Below are 22,240 nucleotides of genomic sequence, written 5' to 3' on the forward strand. Positions count from 1 at the left end.
TATTTATTTTTTTTTTCATTTCCCTTGGAATACTAGTGTCTTTGTTACTGGCTTTTAAAAGATCTTTTATGACTAACGATTTTAACCATTTACCATGCTTTGCAAATGAAATACCATGTTTTTTCACCATTTTACTGTGATATTTTACTTTTTGGTGTACAGAAGTTGTATATTGAAATATAACAATATTGTGTTTCATGCCTTTTGAGTTTTGTGTTTTTATTTAAAACATGAATGCATTACTATCATTTTTTGTATTTTCTTTTGTTGTTAATTATTTTGTAATTTTTCCCCATCAATCATTACTGTGGGTTTAAAGCATTACTTACTCAAATAATTAACTTAAGCAATTACCAATTATTTTAATTTCTACCATAGTAATTTAGAAATTCCCAAATAATATCAGCTGCATTTCTATTTGCTTGCCTTACCTTCTATTGATACTTTAAAATTACTGATGATTTTTAGTCTATTCCATTGAGTTCCATGTCATTTCTCTTCTTTTTTTCAGAATATTCCCTGTCTATAGTCGCATTTTTTTTCTCTCAATTGATGCTTAAAATTATTTTGCAAGTTGGAAAAAAATGCAGTTTTAATTTCATTTGCACCAAATTTAATAGATTAATTAGGAGAGAAAAGATCTCTTTAAAATTGAGTCTTCCTCTCCAACTGCAAGGTATGTCTTTCTATTTTTAATCAACTTGTTATGTTGGGAAAATGCTAGATTATATTTTTTCATTAATTCCCAGTCATTTCATAGTTTTGTTAAGGTGATGGGGATTGTGAACCTACTTTATTTTCTTATTAATATAAAAGCCTTTTTTTAATTTACTTTTCTAATGGTATTTAATTGAAATACCATAATTCTGGTTTTCTTTCTTAGTTCGTGGTTCTTAATAGAATATATGGAAGCAGAAAATGGCCCTTGGTTACTTGATCATGAATATTAATCCTATTAGTTTAAGGTTTGTTTACTTAGGGGTCATTTTAGGAAACTTCCTTTCTTTTTTTGAGCATTTTTCACAAAACTTGTTGACAAGTTTAATAAAATGTTTTGTTGTGTGTTATAGATGATCATGCTTGCAATCATAATTTTGATTAGGCTAAAAATTAAACATTCTTGCATCTGCTCTCAATGAACTACATTTTATGTTATGTATGTGCATGTATGTGTGTGTATATTCCATATATATTTTCCTATTATAATTAAAATTTTATTTGCAGTTTCTGAAAATATAATCCTAAATAAACAGCTTATTTTGTTCTGTTTTCGTCAGGGTTCTGTATTTGGTTTATCTGCTCTACCAAAATGTTTGGAGTATTACTTGTATAGGCTGAAAACAAGGAGTATTAGCATTAATTATTTAGGTTTCATTTTGAAATAACTTTTGGCTTGCAAAAATGCTCTCTATCCTCCTCTTACATTAATATATTTCATTTACATGATATAGTTATCTACAAAAGGAAATTGCTGCACTGCTGTTAAGTGATCCTTTTATAATCCATGATTGAAAATAGAATCCTACATTGCATGTAGTTGTTAAAGTCTCTTTAATGTCCTTCTGCTTGGGACAGTTGCCCAGTTTTCTTTGGTTTTCATAATTTTGATCCTTTTGAAGAGTTGACAAAATATCCAACTATTAATGTTAATCAGTATGGGCTTGTGTGATTTTCATCATTGGACTGGTGGTTATGCATGTTTGATGAGATTGCTATAGAAGTGGTACTCCCTTCTCAGTACATCACTAAGGATCACGTACTATTGATACGTCTTGTGACTACTGCTATTACTTTTATTACATACTGTTACATAATTAGTATTAGTAGGAAAAGGTTCTGCAAATATTGTAACACTCTTATCTGCTTATTTTAGAACTTATTGATGTTTGTTGCCTGCAAAAATTAATACACTATGGCGTTTGTCAAATTGATTCTTAAAAATTTTCTCAGTACTACATTTTATTAATTGGAATTTTGTACTATAAGAGTTATTCCTTCCCCATTTAATATTTAATTATTCATTTCAGTGTGGACTCGTGGTATTTTGTTTATTCCATGGATTAAATTCATTACTTTTCTTTAATCTCGTTGTCCATCATTTGTCCATTCAGGTCTCTTTTAAGGTGGCTTCTGTGTCTTTTTAACATGTCCATATTTCCTTTCCTGAGTACTTACTTACTTTCTGACCACCTAATAGTACCTGGGTTTATTTTCTTCTTATCTTGTGGAACCATCAGTTTCTCTAAGGATACTTGGTTCCTTGTAGGGAATGGTACTTAGGAAGTAAGCTATGTATCAGAACTTCATTTATTTTTATGGTTCAGTAATATTCCAAAGTGTGTATATGTAACATTTGTTGTTGAACACTTAGATGTTTCTGCTTTTTGACTTTGAATAATAAGGTTTGTGACTTCCACATTGTCAATAATACTGCTATGAATATTGACATGAAAATGTCTTGAGTCCCTGTTTTCATTTTCTTTGGGTATATATCTTGGAGTGAAATAGCTAGGAATCATGGTATTTTTATGTTTAACTCTTTTAGGTATGGTCTGTTTTTATTATGAAAAGTTTCATATTCATAATGAAATCATAATGAGTTTTCACATGCTGAGCAACTAGAATAATTAAAAATATTTTGCCATATATTGAAAACTGCAAATCATATGATATTTCAATCTTGAATTTTTTGTATGCATATACATCATAATTTTAAATAACCACAATATCATATCTATTATTAAGTAGAGTCCCTTATTGCCTTTTAAAATAAATCTTCATGTAAACTTGTCATATTGTCCAAACATCTAATAATTAGAACAAGTCTGGATCCAAGCAGGCACCATGCATTTTTATCTAGGCCATTTTTATCTTATTTTTGGTTATTAGTATTAATTTATTCTTAATACTAAATCTTTTAATCCCTCAATATAGGACATTTTCCCATGCTTTTTTGTTTCATATGTGTTAAATATTTTTTTAAAATATTTAATCTTTTGCAATTCATTTCATTTTGGAAGAACTTTATATTTTTCTGTTACATTCATAGTGATTTTACCTACTATTTCTAGTGTATTACATGTATTTTGGTGAGCTAATGTGGTCCAGGTTATTTCTGCTTTGAGGTTTTCTTTGTATCTGTCTCTTTCATACATTCTCTGTCACATACCTACCTATCTGTAACTATCTAGAAACATATTTATAGAATGTATAAATACCTTTATAAATTATGCATAAATACTTGTATATTTATGTAGACCATAACAAAAATATAGCTCATATTTCTAAATGTATTAGAGGTGCTTGGAAAGAGGCATTGTCTCCAATGTACAGAGCACTATATAAGTGATTGTGAAAGGGTCACTATTGTTACAGATCTGTATTTCTGTCTCTTTTAGGAACCACTAAATGATTTGCTGTTGATGTCTTGATCTGTTTTCTTTTTTTGTTTCATTACATATTGAATATTTGACCATTCTATCAATTTTGCAAGAGTATTTCATACACTGTGTCCCAAATAGAATATGAATATGTACTTATCATGTCCCATCCTAGAAAAAAATAACTAAGGCCTAGTTTTCTTTTATAATTTATTCTCATGTATTTTGTTGAATCTCAAGATTTGTGGACCCCAATACTTTTAAAAGATAATCATCATGCTACCTGCTAAAAAATGTAAAATGGAGGGGCACCTGAGTGGCTCAGTCTGTTGAGCATCTGACTTCAGCTCAGGTCATATCTTGGTTCGTGAGTTCGAATCCCACATCAGGCTCTCTGCTGTTAGCCTGGAGCCTATTTTGGATCCTTTGTCTATTTCTCTCTCTCTGTACTTCCTCTGCTCACACTGTCTCTTCCAAAAATAAACAAACATTAATTTTTTTTAAATACATGAAATGTAATAAATCCTTTATGGTGTATCACAGCTGGATACCTACAGTACTCTGAATTATTTATAGATTAAAAATCATTCAAACAGGTTTTGAAAATAGTTATGTTCAAATCAGCACTTGAATAGTTATGCATTCCATTCCACTTGGTTTGTTAATCTGTAGTTCTCTTTGAATTTGCAATGACTTTTTTTTTATTTTAGATGTTTATTTTTGAGAGAGAGAGAGAGAGAGAGAGAGAGAGAGAATGCACATGCACAGGAGCAGGAGAGGGATAGGGAGAGAGGCAGACACAGAATCCAAAGCAGCTCCAGGCTCTGAGCCCGAAGTGGGGTTGGAACACATGAATCATGAGATCTTGACCTGAGCTGAAGTCTGACGCTTAACTGACTGAACCATGCAGGCGCCCCAGCTCTTTTTTTCTTTTTAAAGTTTATTTATGTATTTTCAGAGAGAGAGAGGGCACATGTGCATTTACCTGCATGAGTGGGAAAGGGGAAGAAGGGGCAAGAGTGTGAGAATCCCAATCAGGCTCCACACAGTCAGTGCAGAGCCCAGTGTGGGGCTTGAACTCATGAACTGTGAGATCATAAACTGACCTGAAACCAAGAGCCAGACACATAACTGACTGAGCCACCTAGGTGCCCCTCATCTCTGTGTCTCTCTTTTTTTTAACTTTCATAATTTCTATTTATGTTTGGAAGAAATCAGATTATATGCCTTTTAAAATTATCACATGTCTAATTCTACAAGTAGTATATGGCATCCCTGTGGTAGGGTTTAATATTTTCCCCCAAATCCTGTTAGATTTAAATGTCATATCAGTTTGGTTTTATTAATTCTTTAGTCACTTATTATAGGAATCTTTTTGATTGTAATACAGTATTTAGTAATTCATTATAAGAACACTATGAATTTTAAATATTTTAATTATAATATAGTTAACATAGATTGTTACATTAGTTTCAAGTGGACAGTATTGGGATTCAACAATTCCAAACATCAGAGTTTATCACAAGAAGTGCACTCAATTCCCATCATCCATTTCCTTTATGATAACCATCAGTTCTCTACAGTTAAAAGAGTCTTGGGTTGTCCCTCTCACCTTTTCCCTCTGCTTGTTTGTTTCTTAAATTCCACTTATGAGTGAAAAGAATATGGTATTTGTCTTTCTCTGACTTCCTTTGCTTACCATAATACTCTATAGCTCCAACCACATTGTTGCAGATGGCAAGATTTCATTGTTTTTGATGGCTGAGTAATTCATTTTATATATATGTATATAATATGTATGTAAAGATGTGTGTATGCATATGTATATATACATAAATATACACGCATACATACATATGCATACACACCACATCTTTATCCGTTCATCAGTAAATGGATACCTGACCTGCTTCCATATGTTGCCCATTGTAAATAATAGTGAAAAAAACATAGGGGCGCATGTGTCTCTTTGATTTACTGTTTTTGTATTCTTTGGCTAAATACCAGTAATATGATTTTTAGATTGTAGGGTAGTTATTTTTAACTTTTTCATGAACCTCCATTGGATATACCGGTTTGCATTCCAACCAACAGTGCAGGAGAGTCCCTTTTTCTCCACATTCTTCCAAATACTTGCTGTTTCTTATGTTGTTCGTTTTAGTCATTCTGACAGGTGTGTGCTGATATTTCACTGTAGTTTTTTTTTTTAATGTTTATTTTTGAGAGAGAGAATGTGTGAGTGGAGGAGGGAAGGAGAATCCCAAGAAGATTTCTCTGACAGCATCGAGCCCAAATCCGTGGGCTAGAGTCCATGAACTGGGAGATCATGACTGGAGCTGAAATCAAGAGCCAGATGCTTAACCCAACTGAGCCACCCAGGTGCCCCTCTCATTGTAGTTTTGATTTACATTTTCCTGATGATGAGTGAAGAACATCTTTTCATGTGTCTGTTGGCCATCTGTGTGTCTTTTTTTTTTTTTTTAATGTTCATTTTAGAGAGCAGAAGCAAGTGGGGAAAAGGACAGGGTGAGAAGGACAGAGGATCTGAGGCAGGCTCTTTGCTGACTGCAGAGAGCCTGATGCAGGGATTGAACTCAAGAACTGTAGTATCTTGACCAGAGCTGAAGTTGGACACTTAAGCAACTGAGGCACCTGAGTGCCTCACTGTGTGTCTCTTTTGGGGAAATGTATGTTCATGAATTCTGTAATTATTTAATTGGATTATTTTTGTGTGTGTGTATGTGAAGTTGTATAACTTCTTTATACTTTTGGATACTAACCCTTTTTCGGGTGTGTCATTTGCAGATATCTTCTCCCATTCAGTAAGTTGTCTTTTAGTTTAATTGATGGTTTCCTTCACTATGCAGAATGTTTAAAATATATCCCAAAAGTTTATTTTTGCTTTTGTTTCCCTTGCCTCAGGAGACTTGTCTAGAAAAAAAAGTTGTTCGGCCAATGCCCAAGAAGTGACTGCCTGTGTTCTCTTCTAGGTTTTTTATGGTTTGAGGTTTCATATGTAGGTATTTAATTCATTTTTAGTTTATTTTTTGTGTGTGTAGTATAAGAAAGTGGTTCATTGTTTTGCATGTTGCTGTCCAACACCATTTATTGAGAAACTTGTCTTTTTCTATTGGATATTCTTTCCTGCTTTGTTGATTAACTGACCATATAGTTGTGGGTTTGTTTTCTATTCTGTTCTACTTTTCTGTGTGTCTATTTTTGTGCTAGTAGTATACTGTTTTGATTACTACAGATTTTTAATACACCTTGAAGGCCAGAATTGTGATGACTCCAGGTTTGCTTTTCTTTTTCAGAATTGCTTTGGTTTATTCTGGGTCTTTTATTTTCATAAAAATTTTAGTATTATTTGTTCTAGTTCGGTGAAAAATGTTAATGGTATTTTGATAGGGATTGCATTAAATGTGCATATTGCTTTTGGTAGTATACACATTTTATCAATATTCATTCTTCCAATCCATGACCATGGAATGTTTTTTCCATTTCTTTATGTCATCTTCGGTTTCTTCCATCAGCATTTTAAACTTTTCACAGTATAGGTGTTTTACCTCTTTGGTTAAGTTTATTCCTAGGTATCTTATTGTTTTTGGTAAAATTGTAAATGGGATTGATTCCTTAATTTCAGTTTGTTGTTTCATTATTGACATACAGAAAGGCAACAGATTTCCATACATAGCTTTCATATCCTGCAGCTTGACTGAATTCATTTATCAGTTCTAGCAGTATTTTGGTGAAGCCTTTTGGGTCTTCTGTATAGAGTATCATGTCGTTTGCAAATAGTGAAAGGTTTACTTCTTCCTTGCTAATTTGGGTTCCTTTATTTTTGTTGTCTTATTGTTGAGGATAGGACCTCCCTTATGTTAAGTAACAGTGGTGAGAGTGAGCATCCAGTCTTGTTCCTTACTGTAAACTATGGGTGTTTTCATAGATGGCCTTTATTACGTTGAGGTATGTTCCTTCCATGCCTACTTTGTTGAGGTGTTTTTTTTTTTTTTAACATGAATGGATGTTGAACTTTGTCAAATAATTTTTCTATATCTATTGAAATGATGATGTGGTTCTCATCCTTTCTTTTATTAATGTGGTGCATCACGTTGATTGATTTGTGAATGTCGAGCCACCTTGCAACCCAGAAATTACTCTCGCTTGATTGTGATGAAATGATTTTTTTCATGTATTGTCGGATTCATTTGCTAGTGTTTTACTGAGAATTTTTGCATCCATGTTAATCAGGGATATTGGCCCATAGTTCTCCTTTTTAGTGGAGTCTTGGTTTTGGTATCAGGGTAATACTGGCCTCTTACGATGAATTTGGAAGTTTTCCTTTCTTTTCTGTTTTTTAGAATACACTGAGAAGAATAGGTTAATACTTTGGTTTAAAGTCCATTTTGTCCACTATAGTAAGTACTGCTACTCTTTCTTTTGATATCCACTTACATACGTTTTCTCCATCCCCTCACTTTAATTTGCGGGTGACTTTCTGAAATGTGTCACTTAATGGCATATAGATGGGCCTTATTTTTTTAATTTTTTATTTTTATTTACTTAATTTTTATTTTTTTTACAATTTTTATTTTCATTTTATTTTTAATTAATTATTTAATTTGTATCCAAGTTAGTTAACATATAGTGCAACAATGATTTCAGGAGTAGATTCCTTAATGCTCCTTACCCATTTAACCTATTCCCCTCCCACAATCCCTCCAACAACCCTGTTTGTTCTCTATATTTAAGAGTCTTTTATGTTTTGTCCTCTTCCCTGATTTTATATTATTTTTGCTTCCCTTCCCTTAGATTTATCTGTTTTATATCTTAAATTCATCATATGAATGAAGTCATATATTTGTCTTTCTCTGACTAATTCCACTTAGCATAATACCCTCCAGTTCTACCCACATAGTTGCAAATGGCAAGATTTCATTCATTTTGGTTGTCTAGTAGTACTTACTTGTGTGTGTGTGTATGGAAAACATATATATACACACACACACACACATCACACATCTCACACACACACAAACACACACACACCACATCTTTTTCCATTCATCCATCGATGGACATTTGGGCTCTTTCCATACTTTTGCTATTGTCGATAGTGCTGCTATAAACATTGGAGTGAATGTGCCCCTTTGAAACAGTATACCTGTATCCCTTGGATAAATACCTAGCAGTGCAATTACTGGGTCATAGGGTAGCTCTGTTTTTAGTTTTTTGAGAAATCACCATACTGTTTTCCAGAGTGGCTGCACCAGCTTGCATTGCCACCAACAATGCAAAAGAGATCCTCTTATCCGCATCCTCACCAACATCTGTTGTTAATGGTAAGCCATTCTGACAGGTGTCAGGTGGTATCTCACTGTGGTTTTGATTTGTATTTCCTTGATGATGAGCGATATTGAGCATTTTTTCATGTGTCGGTTGGCCATCTGGATGTCTTCCTTGGAGAAGTGTATTCCTGTATTTTGCCCATTTCTTCACTGGATTATTTGTTCTTTGGGTGTGGAGTTTGTTAAGTTCTTTATACAGTGTGAATACTAACCCTTTATCTGATAGGTCATTTGCAAATATCTTCTCCCATTCTGTCAGTTGCCTTTTAGTTTTGCTGATTGTTTCCTTCGCTGTGCAGAAGCTTTTTATTTTGATGAGGTTCCAGTAGTTCATTTTTGTTTGTTTCCCTTGCCTCTGTAGATATATTGAGTAAGAAGTTGCTGTGACCGAGGTTGAAGAGGTTTTTGCTTGCTTTCTCCTCTAGGGGAGGAGGCTTTGATGGCTTCCTGTTTTACGTTTAGGTCTTTCATCCATTTCGAGTTTGTTTTTGTGTGAGGTGTAAGAGAGTGGTCCAGGTTCATTTTTCTGCATGTCGCTGTCCAGTTTTCCCAGAACCATTTTCTGCATATTTTTTTGAGTTTATTTTTGTGTAAGGTGTAAGAGAGTGGTCCTGGTTCATTTTTCTGCATGTTGCTGTCCAGTTTTCCCAGAAACATTTTCTGCATATTTTTTACCTGCTTTGTCACAGTTTAGTTGGCCATACGTTTGTGGGTTCATTTTTGGGTTCTCTATTCTGTTCCATTGATCTGAGTGTCTGTTTTTATGCCAGTACCATACTGTCTTGATGATAAGAGCTTTGGAATACAACTTGAAGTCTGGGATTGTGATGCCTCCAGCTTTGGTTTTCTTTTTCAAGATTGCTTTGGCTATTTGGGGTCTTTTCGGGTTCCATACAAATTTTAGGATTACTTGTTCTAGCTCTGTGAGGAATGCTGGTCATATTTCGATAGGGATTGCTGATGTTTTATTTTTTAAAGTAATTTCTATGCCCATGGGTCTAAAACTCAAATATCAAGAGTCACATGCTCTGCCAACTTAGCCAGAGGCCCCTGAGTCTTATTTTTACATTTACTCTGATACCCTTTGTCTCTTGATTGGAGCTTTTAGTCCATTTACGTTTAAAGTAAATAGTGATACATAGAACTAACTTCTTTGTCATTTTATTACTTGTTTTGTGGGGTGTTATTTAGGTTTTTATTTAAATTCCAGTTAATGTACAATCTAATATGAGATTCAGGTGTGCAGTTTAGTGATTGTGCATCTCCATGCAATACCTGGTGCTCATCACAAGTGCCCTCCGTAATTCCTATCACCCACTGAACCCAACCCTCCATCCACCTCCCTTCTTATAACCATCAGTTTTTGTCTATACTTAAGAGTCTGTTTGTTTGACTCTCTCTCTCTTTTTTCCATATGCTTATTTGTTTTATTTTTTATATTTCACACATGAGTGAAATCATATAGTATTTGTCTTTTACTTATTTTGCTTAGCATAATACATTCTAGCCCTATCCATGTGGTTGCAAATGCAAGATTTCATTCTTTTTTATGGCTAATATTCCATTGTGTATACACACCACGTGTCTTTTATCCATTTATTATTTGATGGGCACTTGGGCTTTTTCCATAGTTTAGCTATTGTTCATAATGCTGCTATAAACATTATGGCATATGTATCCCTTAAATTGTATTTTTGTATTATTGGGAAAATACCCAGTAGTGCAATTGCTGAATTGTAGCGAAGTTCTATTTTTAATTTTTTGAGGATGTCTATTCATATCTTCTGTCCATTTTTTAATTGGACTTTTCACTTTTTGGGTGTTGAATTTCATGAGTTCTGTATAGATTTTGGATATTAACCATTTTGTCAGATATGTTATTTGCAAATATCTTCTCCCATTCTGTAGGATGCCTTTCAGTTTTGCTGTTTCCTTCACTGTGCAGAAGCTTTTTGTTTTGGTTTAGTCTCAATAATTTATTTTTGCATTTGTTTCCTTTTCCTCAGGAGACATATCTAATAAGTTACTATGACTTATGTCAAAGAGGTTACTGCTTGTTCTCAAGATTTTAATAGTTGCTGTAGGTTTATTCTCATCTTTTTCTTTGGTTTTTTGGTTTAAAATTTTTTTTTTCAACGTTTATTTATTTTTGGGACAGAGAGAGACAGAGCATGAACGGGGGAGGGGCAGAGAGAGAGGGAGACAGAGAATCGGAAACAGGCTCCAGGCTCTGAGCCATCAGCCCAGAGCCCGACGCGGGGCTCGAACTCACAGACCGTGAGATCGTGACCTGGCTGAAGTCTGACGCTTAACCGACTGCGCCACCCAGGCGCCCCGTTTTTTGGTTTTAAGATGTTCCTGGGTTTGTTACATTTATGTTTTTCATATCTATTACTTTTATGTTTTAAATGTGTGGTTACTGTTGGTTTATATATGCCATCTTCTGCCTATAGCAGTCTACATTAAGCCTCATGGTGGCTTAATGTTAAACTCATTATTTACTCCTCTCCCCTCCAGGTTTCATATATTTGATATCCTATTTTACATCCTTTTGTTTTATGAATCCCATGACTAATTTTTACAGAAATAATTATTTTTACTGCTTTCTGTATGCTCACATGTGGTCTTCCGTCTTCACTCAATGGAAGATCTTATTTTGTTATTTTCTATTTTTCTATGGTCTGTTGGGAAGACAATAAGCTTTATCAAGAGACACCCAGAAGGGAGTGTTTAATTTCTTTCATTTAGTTACGAATGATAGCACTTTTTTTATGTTTGTTTCAGAGTAGAAGTCACAGAATATTCTACATTGAATTTTCAGTGCTATCCCCTGCCATCTTTAAGTCTATTTACATTTTGTCTTACATGTTCAACCCCACTTCTTTGCCTTCATGAGTAGAAAATAGAGGAAAGATTTCTGATTAGGGAAAAGTACAGGAGCACTTTGTTTTTCTATCATTTTCCATGAAGAAATGACTATTTCTAACGTGGATAAGTTAGAAACAGGAACAGTGGACAGAAAAGAATCTGGAGGTATATTTATACTCTCAATTTGTTTCCTTTTAAATATGATTTTTTATTCTAGTTAACGTACAGTGTTATGTTAATTAAGATGTACAATATAATGATTGCAGAATTCTATACATTACTTACTGCTCATTACACTGAGTGTATTCTTAGTCACCTTCATTTATTTCACCAATCCCCCTACCCACCTCCCCTCTGTTAACCATCTGTTCTCTATATTTAAGGGTCCATTTTGTTTTCCTGTTTGTCTCTTCTTTGTTTTGTTTCTTAAATTACACATATGAATGAAATAATATGGCATTTGGTTAGCTTTTTAAAGTACCAATACCATTTCTTTGCTTATTGTTTCCTTCTCTCTTATCCACCTTCTTGCTCCAGTTATATCACTTTTTTTTTAACATCAAAGGCATATTTTTTAATACTAAGGTGATTGCAAGCCAGAAGTATTATTTATGAAATTCACTATGGTCCAGTACTTCAAATAAAAGGCTCTTTTCCAGACTAAGAATGGCATTATATTTATGAGAATGTGTATAAAGACAGGCTATCTGGTTCCTCTAAGGTGATTCAGATATTTTTATATGCAGTAAATATGTCAAAGAAGAAAGAATCTTGTTCTCAATACATCTGTTCCTCATATCTATCACTGCAAAAGGCAGGATGTACCTAATATTCTTCAGAGTTGAATTTTTAAAATTGGCAATGATAATTGAGTTTATCTTAAGTTTTAATATCATAAATTAACAAGTAACTTATGAGGGAATTTAAAATACAATTTTGATTTTTTAAAAATTCATTTTTTGAATTAGACATTTTGGTTATAAATTTGAGGGATAAATATGAGGAAAACTGTATATAGAATAGGAATGAAAGATGAAATGGCTAGCAATGCAATTAGAAAACTGTTATTGGCAGGCACTTGAATGCACAGTAATACAAAAGCATAGAAAATCCAGATGTTGACAGTAACATTAGAAGATATTGCAGTGGGGTTACCTGAAATCATTGGAAATTGTTAGCCAAATGCAGAAACATAAAATGTGACCTATTTCTACTGATATAGAACAGGAGGAACTTTAAGTGATTCAGGGGTTTTAATTAAAACTAAAGAAATATCAGAATTACAGAACATGGTAAACTTAATTTCTGTTTATCCTAGGAGGGAGGAAAATTTTATTTCAGATTATTCAAATTCTGGAATTGTTCAGAAAGAAAGTGATAAATTTGATGTTAAATAGCAATGGGCAAAGTAAATACCAATTGATAATTAAAGAGATATTTTTTTTTAATTTTTTTTTTCAACATTTATTTATTTTGGGGACAGAGAGAGACAGAGCATGAACGGGGGAGGGGCAGAGAGAGAGGCAGACACAGAATCGGAAACAGGCTCCAGGCTCTGAGCCATCAGCCCAGAGCCTGACGCGGGGCTCGAACTCACGGACCGCGAGATCGTGACCTGGCTGAAGTCGGTCGCTTAACCGACTGCGCCACCCAGGCGCCCCTAAAGAGATATATTTAATAAGAATGCTGAAATCCCTAATTAATATAAGATATTCTAATAGAGGGAAGAAAACTACCAATAAAATATAAGTAAGTTATTTTAACAGATAGTTTATAGAAGAAATGTAAATTGTTATTAATCATGTAGAAGTACTCTTGGATATTCTTATAATTACAATGGAAAATACAACCAGAATATAATGATCTTCTCAACTGTCAGATTTATAGTAAGTCAAGACCTTTGACAGCAGTCTCTTTCAGCAATCTGAAAGAAGGGGAATCTGGCAAAATCATATGATGTTGGGATTATAAAATGTAAAACTTTTATGGATAGGAATTAAGTATTTAGTCATCTTATAGTTACATACAACCTTATAATGGATTGATGAATATATGTAAGTTACTATATAATTTTGGGGATGTAAGTATAAAATAATATTGGGCTATAGGAAGTGATGAGAGCAAAATGGTATTTCTGGTGATTTTATCACAACTGTTAATGGCCTTTGTTTCTGGTACATAGGTGCTATCTGAAAACAGTACAGGGCTTTCAACATAATTTTGATAAATAGGACATTGGATGTGAGAATTAGTTATGTAATGGTGTTTTATGGAATAGAGTTAGAAATAAAAGTATTGGTTAAATTTCAATTTAGGTAGGAATTCAAGGTTTTGGTGATTTTGTCAGTATCCTGAGAAAAGAATAGGTATTCCTTTAAAAGTCGTAGAAGGGTAAAGGTGGTATTGTGTGTGTGTGTGTGTGTGTGTGTGTGTGTGTGTGTATGTGTATGTATGTGTGTAATGAACATTTCCCAAATCCTGAGCTTTCTCCTTTCATTATCTTTCAGAATGATTTGAGGTAGCTCTTAAAGGATTTGGTCAATATTGCAAAGTCTTAGTAGAGATACCTGAGATTCTATGTGAAAATTTTATTAATTGATTGATTTAGTTTTTAATTTAAATTCCAGTTAACATACAATGCAGTATTAGTTTCATTTGTACAAGTTAGAGATTGGACACATATAACATCTGGTGTTCCTCACAGCTATGCAAAGACTTTAAAATAGGTCATTTGAGGTTAATCCTGTGGTGAGGCTATTTTGATGTCCATTAGTGAAAAATAAGTTGATTTAATCAAATACTTGAGGGCCTATTTAGTACTCTCCACTGTAGTGAGTTATGCCTACCTAGCTGGTTGATCACTGAGTGGAATTGGCAAAACTAAGATTTCTTCATGGGATGATTGCATAAATGTGAGAACTGGTTAATCAAGTAACAGATGCATGAAGGATATACTGATGTCATTAGGTCAGGAAGATGGATGGAATAAAGAATAGATGATACTGGGGCAGCTGGGTGGCTCAGTTGGTTAAGCATCCGACTCTTGATTTTTGTCTCAGGTCTTGATCTCATGAACTCTGAGATCTAGCCCTGTGTCAGGCTACATTCTGAGCATACAGGTTGCTTGGGATTCTCTCACTCCCTTTCTCTCTTTGCTCCACCCCTGCTTGGTGCTTGCACTCTCTCTCTCTCTCTCTCTCTCTCTCTCTCTCTCTCTATTTAAATGGACAACTTCATGCATGGATTGATGGATGAATTCAGAAATGCCTTCTGGATACAATTAAGAAACAAGGATATAGGGGCACCTGTCTGGCTCAGTCAATTAAGCAACCGACTCTTGGTTCCTGCTCAGCTCATGATCTCATGGTGCATGAGTTTGAGCCCCTCATCAATCTGTCTCCCTTTCTCTCTGCCCACCCCCATCAAAGTAAATAAGCTTAAAAAATTAAAAAGAAACAAGGATATGTATAATATTCAGGGATGGAATACATGTATAAATGTGTTAGTGTATATATAGGGTTATTTTTGATTTTCAAGTTTTTTTTTTAATTTTTTTTTCAACGTTTATTTATTTTTGGGACAGAGAGAGACAGAGCATGAACGGGGGAGGGGCAGAGAGAGAGGGAGACACAGAATCGGAAACAGGCTCCAGGCTCTGAGCCATCAGCCCAGAGCCTGACGCGGGGCTCGAACTCACGGACCGCGAGATCGTGACCTGGCTAAAGTCGGACGCTTAACCGACTGCGCCACCCAGGTGCCCCTGATTTTCAAGTTTTTATTTAAATTCTAGTTAATTAATATATAGGGTAATATTGGTCTCAGGAATAGAATTTAGTGATTCATCACTTAAATATTTAAATATAACGTCCAGTGTTTATCATCCATTTAGCCCATCCCCTGCCCACCTCCCTCCATAAACCCTCCGTTTGTTCTCATGAGTTAAGAGTCTTATGGTTTGCGTCCCTATCTTTTATTTTTCCCTTCCAATATGGTAATCTGTTTTGCTTCTTAAATTACACATGAGTTAAATAATATGGTATTTTTCTCTGACTTATATACATGCTGGCTCCATCCATATCATTGTAAATAGCAAGATTTAATTCTTTTTGATGGCTGAGTAATTATATATATATATTACATCTTCTTTATCGTGTATATATAGGTTAATGCAAGAGTGGAAGGGAGTGTGGATAAGATACTGTGGATATAAAGTGATAATGCAAAATGAACTGATTAATAGATGGACACAAGAATGAATGATTTGATGGATATGGGCCTAAAAGAATATATAGGTAGGTGGATTCAGGGAAGGTTAATTCCTAGATCTCAGTTACTTTAAATCACAAAGATAAATTTCTCACAATGACAGGATTTTTTTAGGGGTCATAGGTTCATGGCAATTATTGGTAGGCCAAATGTCACAAACAGTGATAATCTCCTGTCGCTTCCATCACAGCATAAAATTTTATGTTTTTTTGTCACTTTGAGAGATAACATGGAAAATTGCAAGTAACTCATGAAATAATTTCTTTACAAGTTTTTTCTTAGATAAAAGAAATCAATCATATACACGTTTTAGAAGGTAAACTTAGAAGGTTTACAAACTGTATTTCCTCCATGTTTTCAAAGAGAGTAGAAAGAACATATTAAACAATAGTAACATCTACCAAATGGCACCTCTCTGGCTTCACATATTGGTTTTACTTTCTACATGCACATTAAACTTTACACCCTTCTCAGTGGGAACAAAAATAAGGAATCACCTGGCTAACAGTCCAATATCTCTCAGTTGTGCACTGGAATCAGGTTATTTGCACTGATCTCTGTGTCAGTTTGCCTATTCCTGGTCCAGAGATATAGGAACTTTAAAGAAAGAAGTTATTTGTACCTAACTTCCCAGTGTTCAAGTATGGAGCAAGGATAAGGCAACCATAATAAAAGCTGCAAAATATAAAGGATAGAATGCAAGATACATATTCATTGGAAGATATTATCTATTATGATATTGTGAGGAGGGAGAACGTTTTATTAGTACTTGGAAGATGCTCACTTGTCCTTTGTTCTTCTTGACACTGTATCAGCCTTTTGACATATTGTCCATACCTATTCCCTGCATAATTATTTTTAAGATAGGTGGTGTGAGATATATTCTCTAAGGGAGGTGCAGAGCCTTTCTATTCAGAGAGAGTTGGGGCCTAAAGGTCAATTTAAGTTGTAAACAGTCAGATTTTTTAGTTCCTTAGGTACTAAAACTCAGTCAAATTAAGTCTTGAGAGAAGACTTGAGTAGCTTTTATGAGATTCTCCTTAATCTCTTACTTGTGATGATCATAGAATAATGTTTTGAATTAGAGATGCCACAAGAGAGAATGACCTGTAACAATGAGGTGTCATATGGGGCAAAGCTACTTTTATGGATCAGACCCACAAAGGTCTTTTCATGAGTAAGAAGTTAATGTTTGTTTTGTTAAGCCAGTAAGATTTTGAAGTTGCTGTAACTCAAAAGTGACTAATATAAATGGATAAGTTACGTGCAATAATTCAAGGATTGGTGAATGAATACATAGAATGGAGGGATGGATTGATGGTTTAAAACTTGTTTATAGGGGTAGATAGATAGAATAAAGAATGTGAGAATGAGGAATGAAATTTTTGCATAGTGTCCACTTAGGTAGATTTAAAAATTAGTGGATGCAAGATGGCATATTTTTGTTTGTTTGTTTTAGAAATAGAGCATGTGTGGGGGAGAAGGGCAGAGAGAGAGAGAGAATGTTATGCAGGCTCCACACTCTGCACTGAGCCTTAATGCAGAGCTCCATCCTACCACCCTGGAGTCATGGCCTGACCAAAATCTAGAGACTGAGCCACGCAGGTGCTCCAAGAAGGGTATTTTAATAGAAGGCTGGAAAAGTGTGTGTAAGGAACTATTTCTTTATGTAATTGAGGGCAGAGCAATATATGAATTAGTTCAACATTGGGTGACTGAAAGAATGGATGGAAACTAGAATATTAAGTGGATGGCTAGATGCAAGAATCAAGAATTAGTGTTTTCAAAAAATTTTCAAAAAAATACTGGAGATATATGTGGATTGGTGGACTTGATATTCAGTGAAGGTGTAGATATTTAGGTACTTAGAGGTTAGAATTTGGATTTCAGACTGGAATGTTGGGTGCATGTGTCGTGTATGGATATATGTTTAGATTAATAGGTATAGATATGGATGACTAGAGTAATGGATCAATATAGGAATCAATGCACAGATAAATGGATTGCATGAGTGTGCTAGCATTGTTGATGTTTTCAGAGTGACTTGATAGATGCATTGATGGATAGATGGTTTGATTCAAGAAGCGGTGGTACAGAAATTTTATCATTGGAAGAATAGACTAATATAATAAAATCACCATGTAAAGTTGAATGGAAAAAATGGAGGGACTATTGAGGGAATAGGCTAATTATTTAAAAATAAGAAAAAAATTAGTGGTTGCTTTCTCATGCTGTTGCAATAATAAATTTTTATTTATTTTTAATTTTTTTAATATTTATTTATTTTCGAGAGAGATTGACAGAGCACAAGCAGGGGAGGGGCAGAGAGAGAGGGAGACACAGAATCCAAAGCAGGTTCCAGGCTCCAAGTGTCAGCACAAAGCCCGACGCAGGGCTCAAACTCAGGAACTGTGAGATCATGACCTGAGCTGAAGTCAGAGGCTTAACCAACTGAGCCTCACAGGTATCCCTAAATTTTTAAAAAGAGCAAAACAAAAAGAAATGAAAAAAACAATTGTAGTGAGTTTATGAGAGTAGTTTCTATTATACTGACTTTTGTATATTATTTAATAACTTGAGGTCTTTTGTGAGGTTGATCAAAGAGTCAGCTTTACCTTATGTATTTTATGGTGGTCATAGTATATATGACAATTTCCCCATATTTTCCACAGTTTTAACTGAGGTGTTACCAGCTTAAGAAGTGAGATATTTTAGATGCTTCACTACCTGACATTTCCATATCAATCCAAATTCTTATACTTGTTTATCATTTCTGTGGACTTCATTCTTCAACAGTGCTGGTAAGAATCAGTAACACTAGTATACTATTTGTTTATATTTGACCAGTTTGATGTGGAATCAGTTTTTCATATTTTAAGATCCCAAACCATTTATGAATTCGATAAAGCATAGGACTGTCAAATTGTGGAATGATTGCCAATTAGATGGAATATAAGAGATTTTTAAAAAGGTATTAAATAAATATTGAGGCAATGTTGATATATAGATTATGTAGATTTTTACTTACTACTCTTACCTACTCTTGCCATAAAATGTGATGTTATCCAGAGACTATAATCTCTGTCAGTATACTCAGTAAATTTTAAATTCATTTAAATATTAAATGTTTTGAAATAAATACATTAGTAATGGATGGATAAAGGGAGTCAAGGAAGTCAGGCAGGTAGGGGTAAAAAGTAAAAGGATAGAAGGGCATCAGAAAGAAAATAGGAAGTATAATTTGCTGCTAATAATATGGGTCTTAATGGTAGCAGGAAGCTGACTTTTATTTCCAGATGCATGATTTAGGGTATTCCTAATATCAGATAAGACGGATAGACAAGAGTTGAGGAATATTCCACTATTACTCTAAAGAAGTACCTTCTTAACACCCTTTCATTTGATGAGTGAATGAAGATTTTTTTTTTCAGATATTTTCAAGCATTTTTTTCTTTCTTTCACAAGCATGTTTCATAAGCAAGGACCAAAGAGACTTTGACCACAGGTAAGAGCATTAACACCAATACCCTGATTTTAACTGATCTTTTTGGGTGTATTGATGGAATACATTCTTATTTGAGTTATTGGACAGTACCTTTTTTTCATCAAACTTTTTATGTTGGCATAACTGATTATTTTGATGTAATAGTTAAACCTAGGGTTTTGTCGTTATATCTTGTTAGTAAGCAACACTTAATGAAACTGAAATAGAAGTGTTCTTCTCTTACGGCCATCTTCCATTAGGATCATCAGACACTACACAATAAGCTTTCGGGAAAGCAGGGATAATGCATATGTGGGTACTCTGATAATGGGTTTTGTTTTTTGGAAAGGTTTCTGTGAAACACTATGAAATTTACAGAGCACATTTGTAGTATTTCTTTGTACCTTTATCTTTTATTTTTTAACCCTGAATGGATAATATATATTTGCACTAAGTAGTTACACGAGAAATGTTCAAAGAATGAAATAAGGTTAAATGACATGAAAATAATTTGGAATATAAGATTGGTACTCAAAATCTAGTAGAATGATTGAAGAAGTAAAATTATAGTTTCATCATTTTCCTACAGTAAATATACCTGCTTTTTGTAGTTTGGAGATATTTAGCATTAGAATCATAGGAATTGTTTTTCATGAAATATCACTAAAATGCTAGAAGATGATATCCATTTGTCCTGATGAATGGCTTTGTGATAACCTGTTGTTTATTTTCATTTGCAATCTCTCCCTCTGTACTATCCTAGGTGGTGAACAAGTATACAAGAGGATCATAGATACCTTCCTGCAGTGGTTCCATCCACAGCATCGCCAAATTGATGTTGTTATTTCCCTCTTTTTGAAGCTCATTGCATCATTGTATCTCAAAGGGCACAAGTTATAAATATAAATATAGATATAAATGTAAATATACAGATATAAATATAAATATATAAATATAAATATAAACATAAATCTCCCCAGGAATAGAAGTGGTCTGCTTTTTGGCAAGTAATGGCCAAGAATGTTAAGTACTTCTTTGTTCTCTGACTATATCTTGAGCTTTTCTCTATTGTTACTTACTTCATTGATTTTTTTTTTCTCTATGTTTTACTTTACAAGTGGGAATGAGATTTGCATGTGGTAAATGTAATTAATGCAACCCCATGGACACCTTGGTCATACCATAGATTATAACCAGGCTATCTCACAAGCTGAGTACCTCCCATGTGCCAGTTTGGATACCATTTGTAAAATGCGTTGTTCGTAATTTGAATCATGAGCCCTCAGTTGTTAGAGTGGTTGGTCCAAAACAGTAGCCTCTTAAAACATTTGTGTTACATGCAAATAGATATTCTGTAGTTTTAGTTTTTATTCAACCTAGTAGATCTCACTCTAGAACACGATCAGAGCCTGACCATAGTTGACCTCTTCCTTAGTACCCAAATTTAAGACTTGGATGCTGTCACAACTCTGGTTGTTTAAGGTAGAACCAGACTCTTTAACTGACATTTTTAGCCTTGGCAATGCCATCCTGTAGAACACATGGTTCTATGATTTTATTGGTATCATTGGAATTTTGAAATTGGAGTAAAGAACTCAAGGCAACCAAGATATTTCACTTTTATTCACATTATCCTGACTTTTATTTGTTTTCTGTTTAATCTAAATAGGCTTAATACAGATGTCTGTGTTTATTGGAAGTTTTAATTGACTACTTCTAAAACATAAACTGTATTATAATCAGGGAACTACTATCTGCATTGCCCAACTTGTCTTAGTAGACAGGTTTGACACATAGCACACTGAAATAGGGCCAATAATAGGATTATTAAACAGTTTAAAGCAAAATTTGGTCATTCATCCTTCATCTTTCATTCCTACTTCCTAAGTGTAACAAGCATTAATCAGTTATGCTACAGTTAATATTTCTAAGCTCATACAGTTTATGCGCAATTTATTTTACAAATAAGACATTATGGTTTTGCAGCTATATTTTTTATTAAATATACTGTGGATGTATTTCTAACCCAATAAATGTAGTTTCTCTACAGACTTTTCATTTGATGGAAAGTACATATCCTAATGGATTTATCCATTTCTTCATCTTGGGAAATTCAGATTAAATATGTATATATATATGTATATAATATTTTAATACATAACATTTTATGCATATATATTATGCACTTGGGCTCCTAATTCTGTAAGATAGATTTCTAGTTGTGGCATTGTTGGATCATCAGTTCTGCATAGTTGTGATTTCAGTAGGTATTATGAAATTGCCCTTGAAATGTTTTCTAGGTCAGAACACAGCTGTGGTGTATTGGCAGTGATAATTTTCACGAAAAACTTACGCTAGATAGATATTATCAATACTTTAAATTTTTAATCAATCTAATTAGGTGAAAGTCATATTTTTAACATAAGCCTAATTTATTTTATTTTATTTTATTTTTTTAACGTTTATTTATTTTTGGGACAGAGAGAGACAGAGCATGAACGGGGGAGAGGCAGAGAGAGAGGGAGACACAGAATCGGAAACAGGCTCCAGGCTCTGAGCCATCAGCCCAGAGCCCGACGCGGGGCTCGAACCCACGGACCGCGAGATCGTGACCTGGCTGAAGTCGGACGCCCAACCGACTGCGCCACCCAGGCGCCCCAACATAAGCCTAATTTAAACAGTAAATGGCCATGGATTAAAAAAAGACAAATAGCGATGAATTACTTATTTAAGACAAAAAACAATGGTAGTACACATTTCTTCCTATCACAAGAGTCCTCCTATTTTTTAGTTAGAAACCAATGATCTTTTCTAAGTATAATGCTTCTTGGAAGTTTATGAATACCTTATTCCAGTTTTTTTTTTACATTTTATTTTTGAAATAATTTTATATT

The 22,240-nt window shown here is 34.0% G+C and overlaps 1 long non-coding RNA gene across 2 annotated transcripts; it reads left to right on the forward strand.

The window, feature by feature from the left end:
• The first annotated feature begins 514 nt into the window (after nucleotides 1-514).
• Nucleotides 515-21,395, forward strand: LOC122468346. Of its 2 annotated transcripts, XR_006293216.1 has the most exons (5): nucleotides 515-676; nucleotides 6,303-6,396; nucleotides 18,535-18,663; nucleotides 19,328-19,367; nucleotides 20,110-21,395. It is a non-coding gene; the product is annotated as an uncharacterized LOC122468346 (long non-coding RNA). The 2 variants fall into 2 exon arrangements; XR_006293215.1 differs by lacking the exon at nucleotides 6,303-6,396.
• The last annotated feature ends 845 nt before the right edge of the window (nucleotides 21,396-22,240 follow it).

Source organism: Prionailurus bengalensis, chromosome B3 (assembly GCF_016509475.1).
Source record: "Prionailurus bengalensis isolate Pbe53 chromosome B3, Fcat_Pben_1.1_paternal_pri, whole genome shotgun sequence".
Lineage (NCBI taxonomy): Eukaryota > Metazoa > Chordata > Mammalia > Carnivora > Felidae > Prionailurus > Prionailurus bengalensis.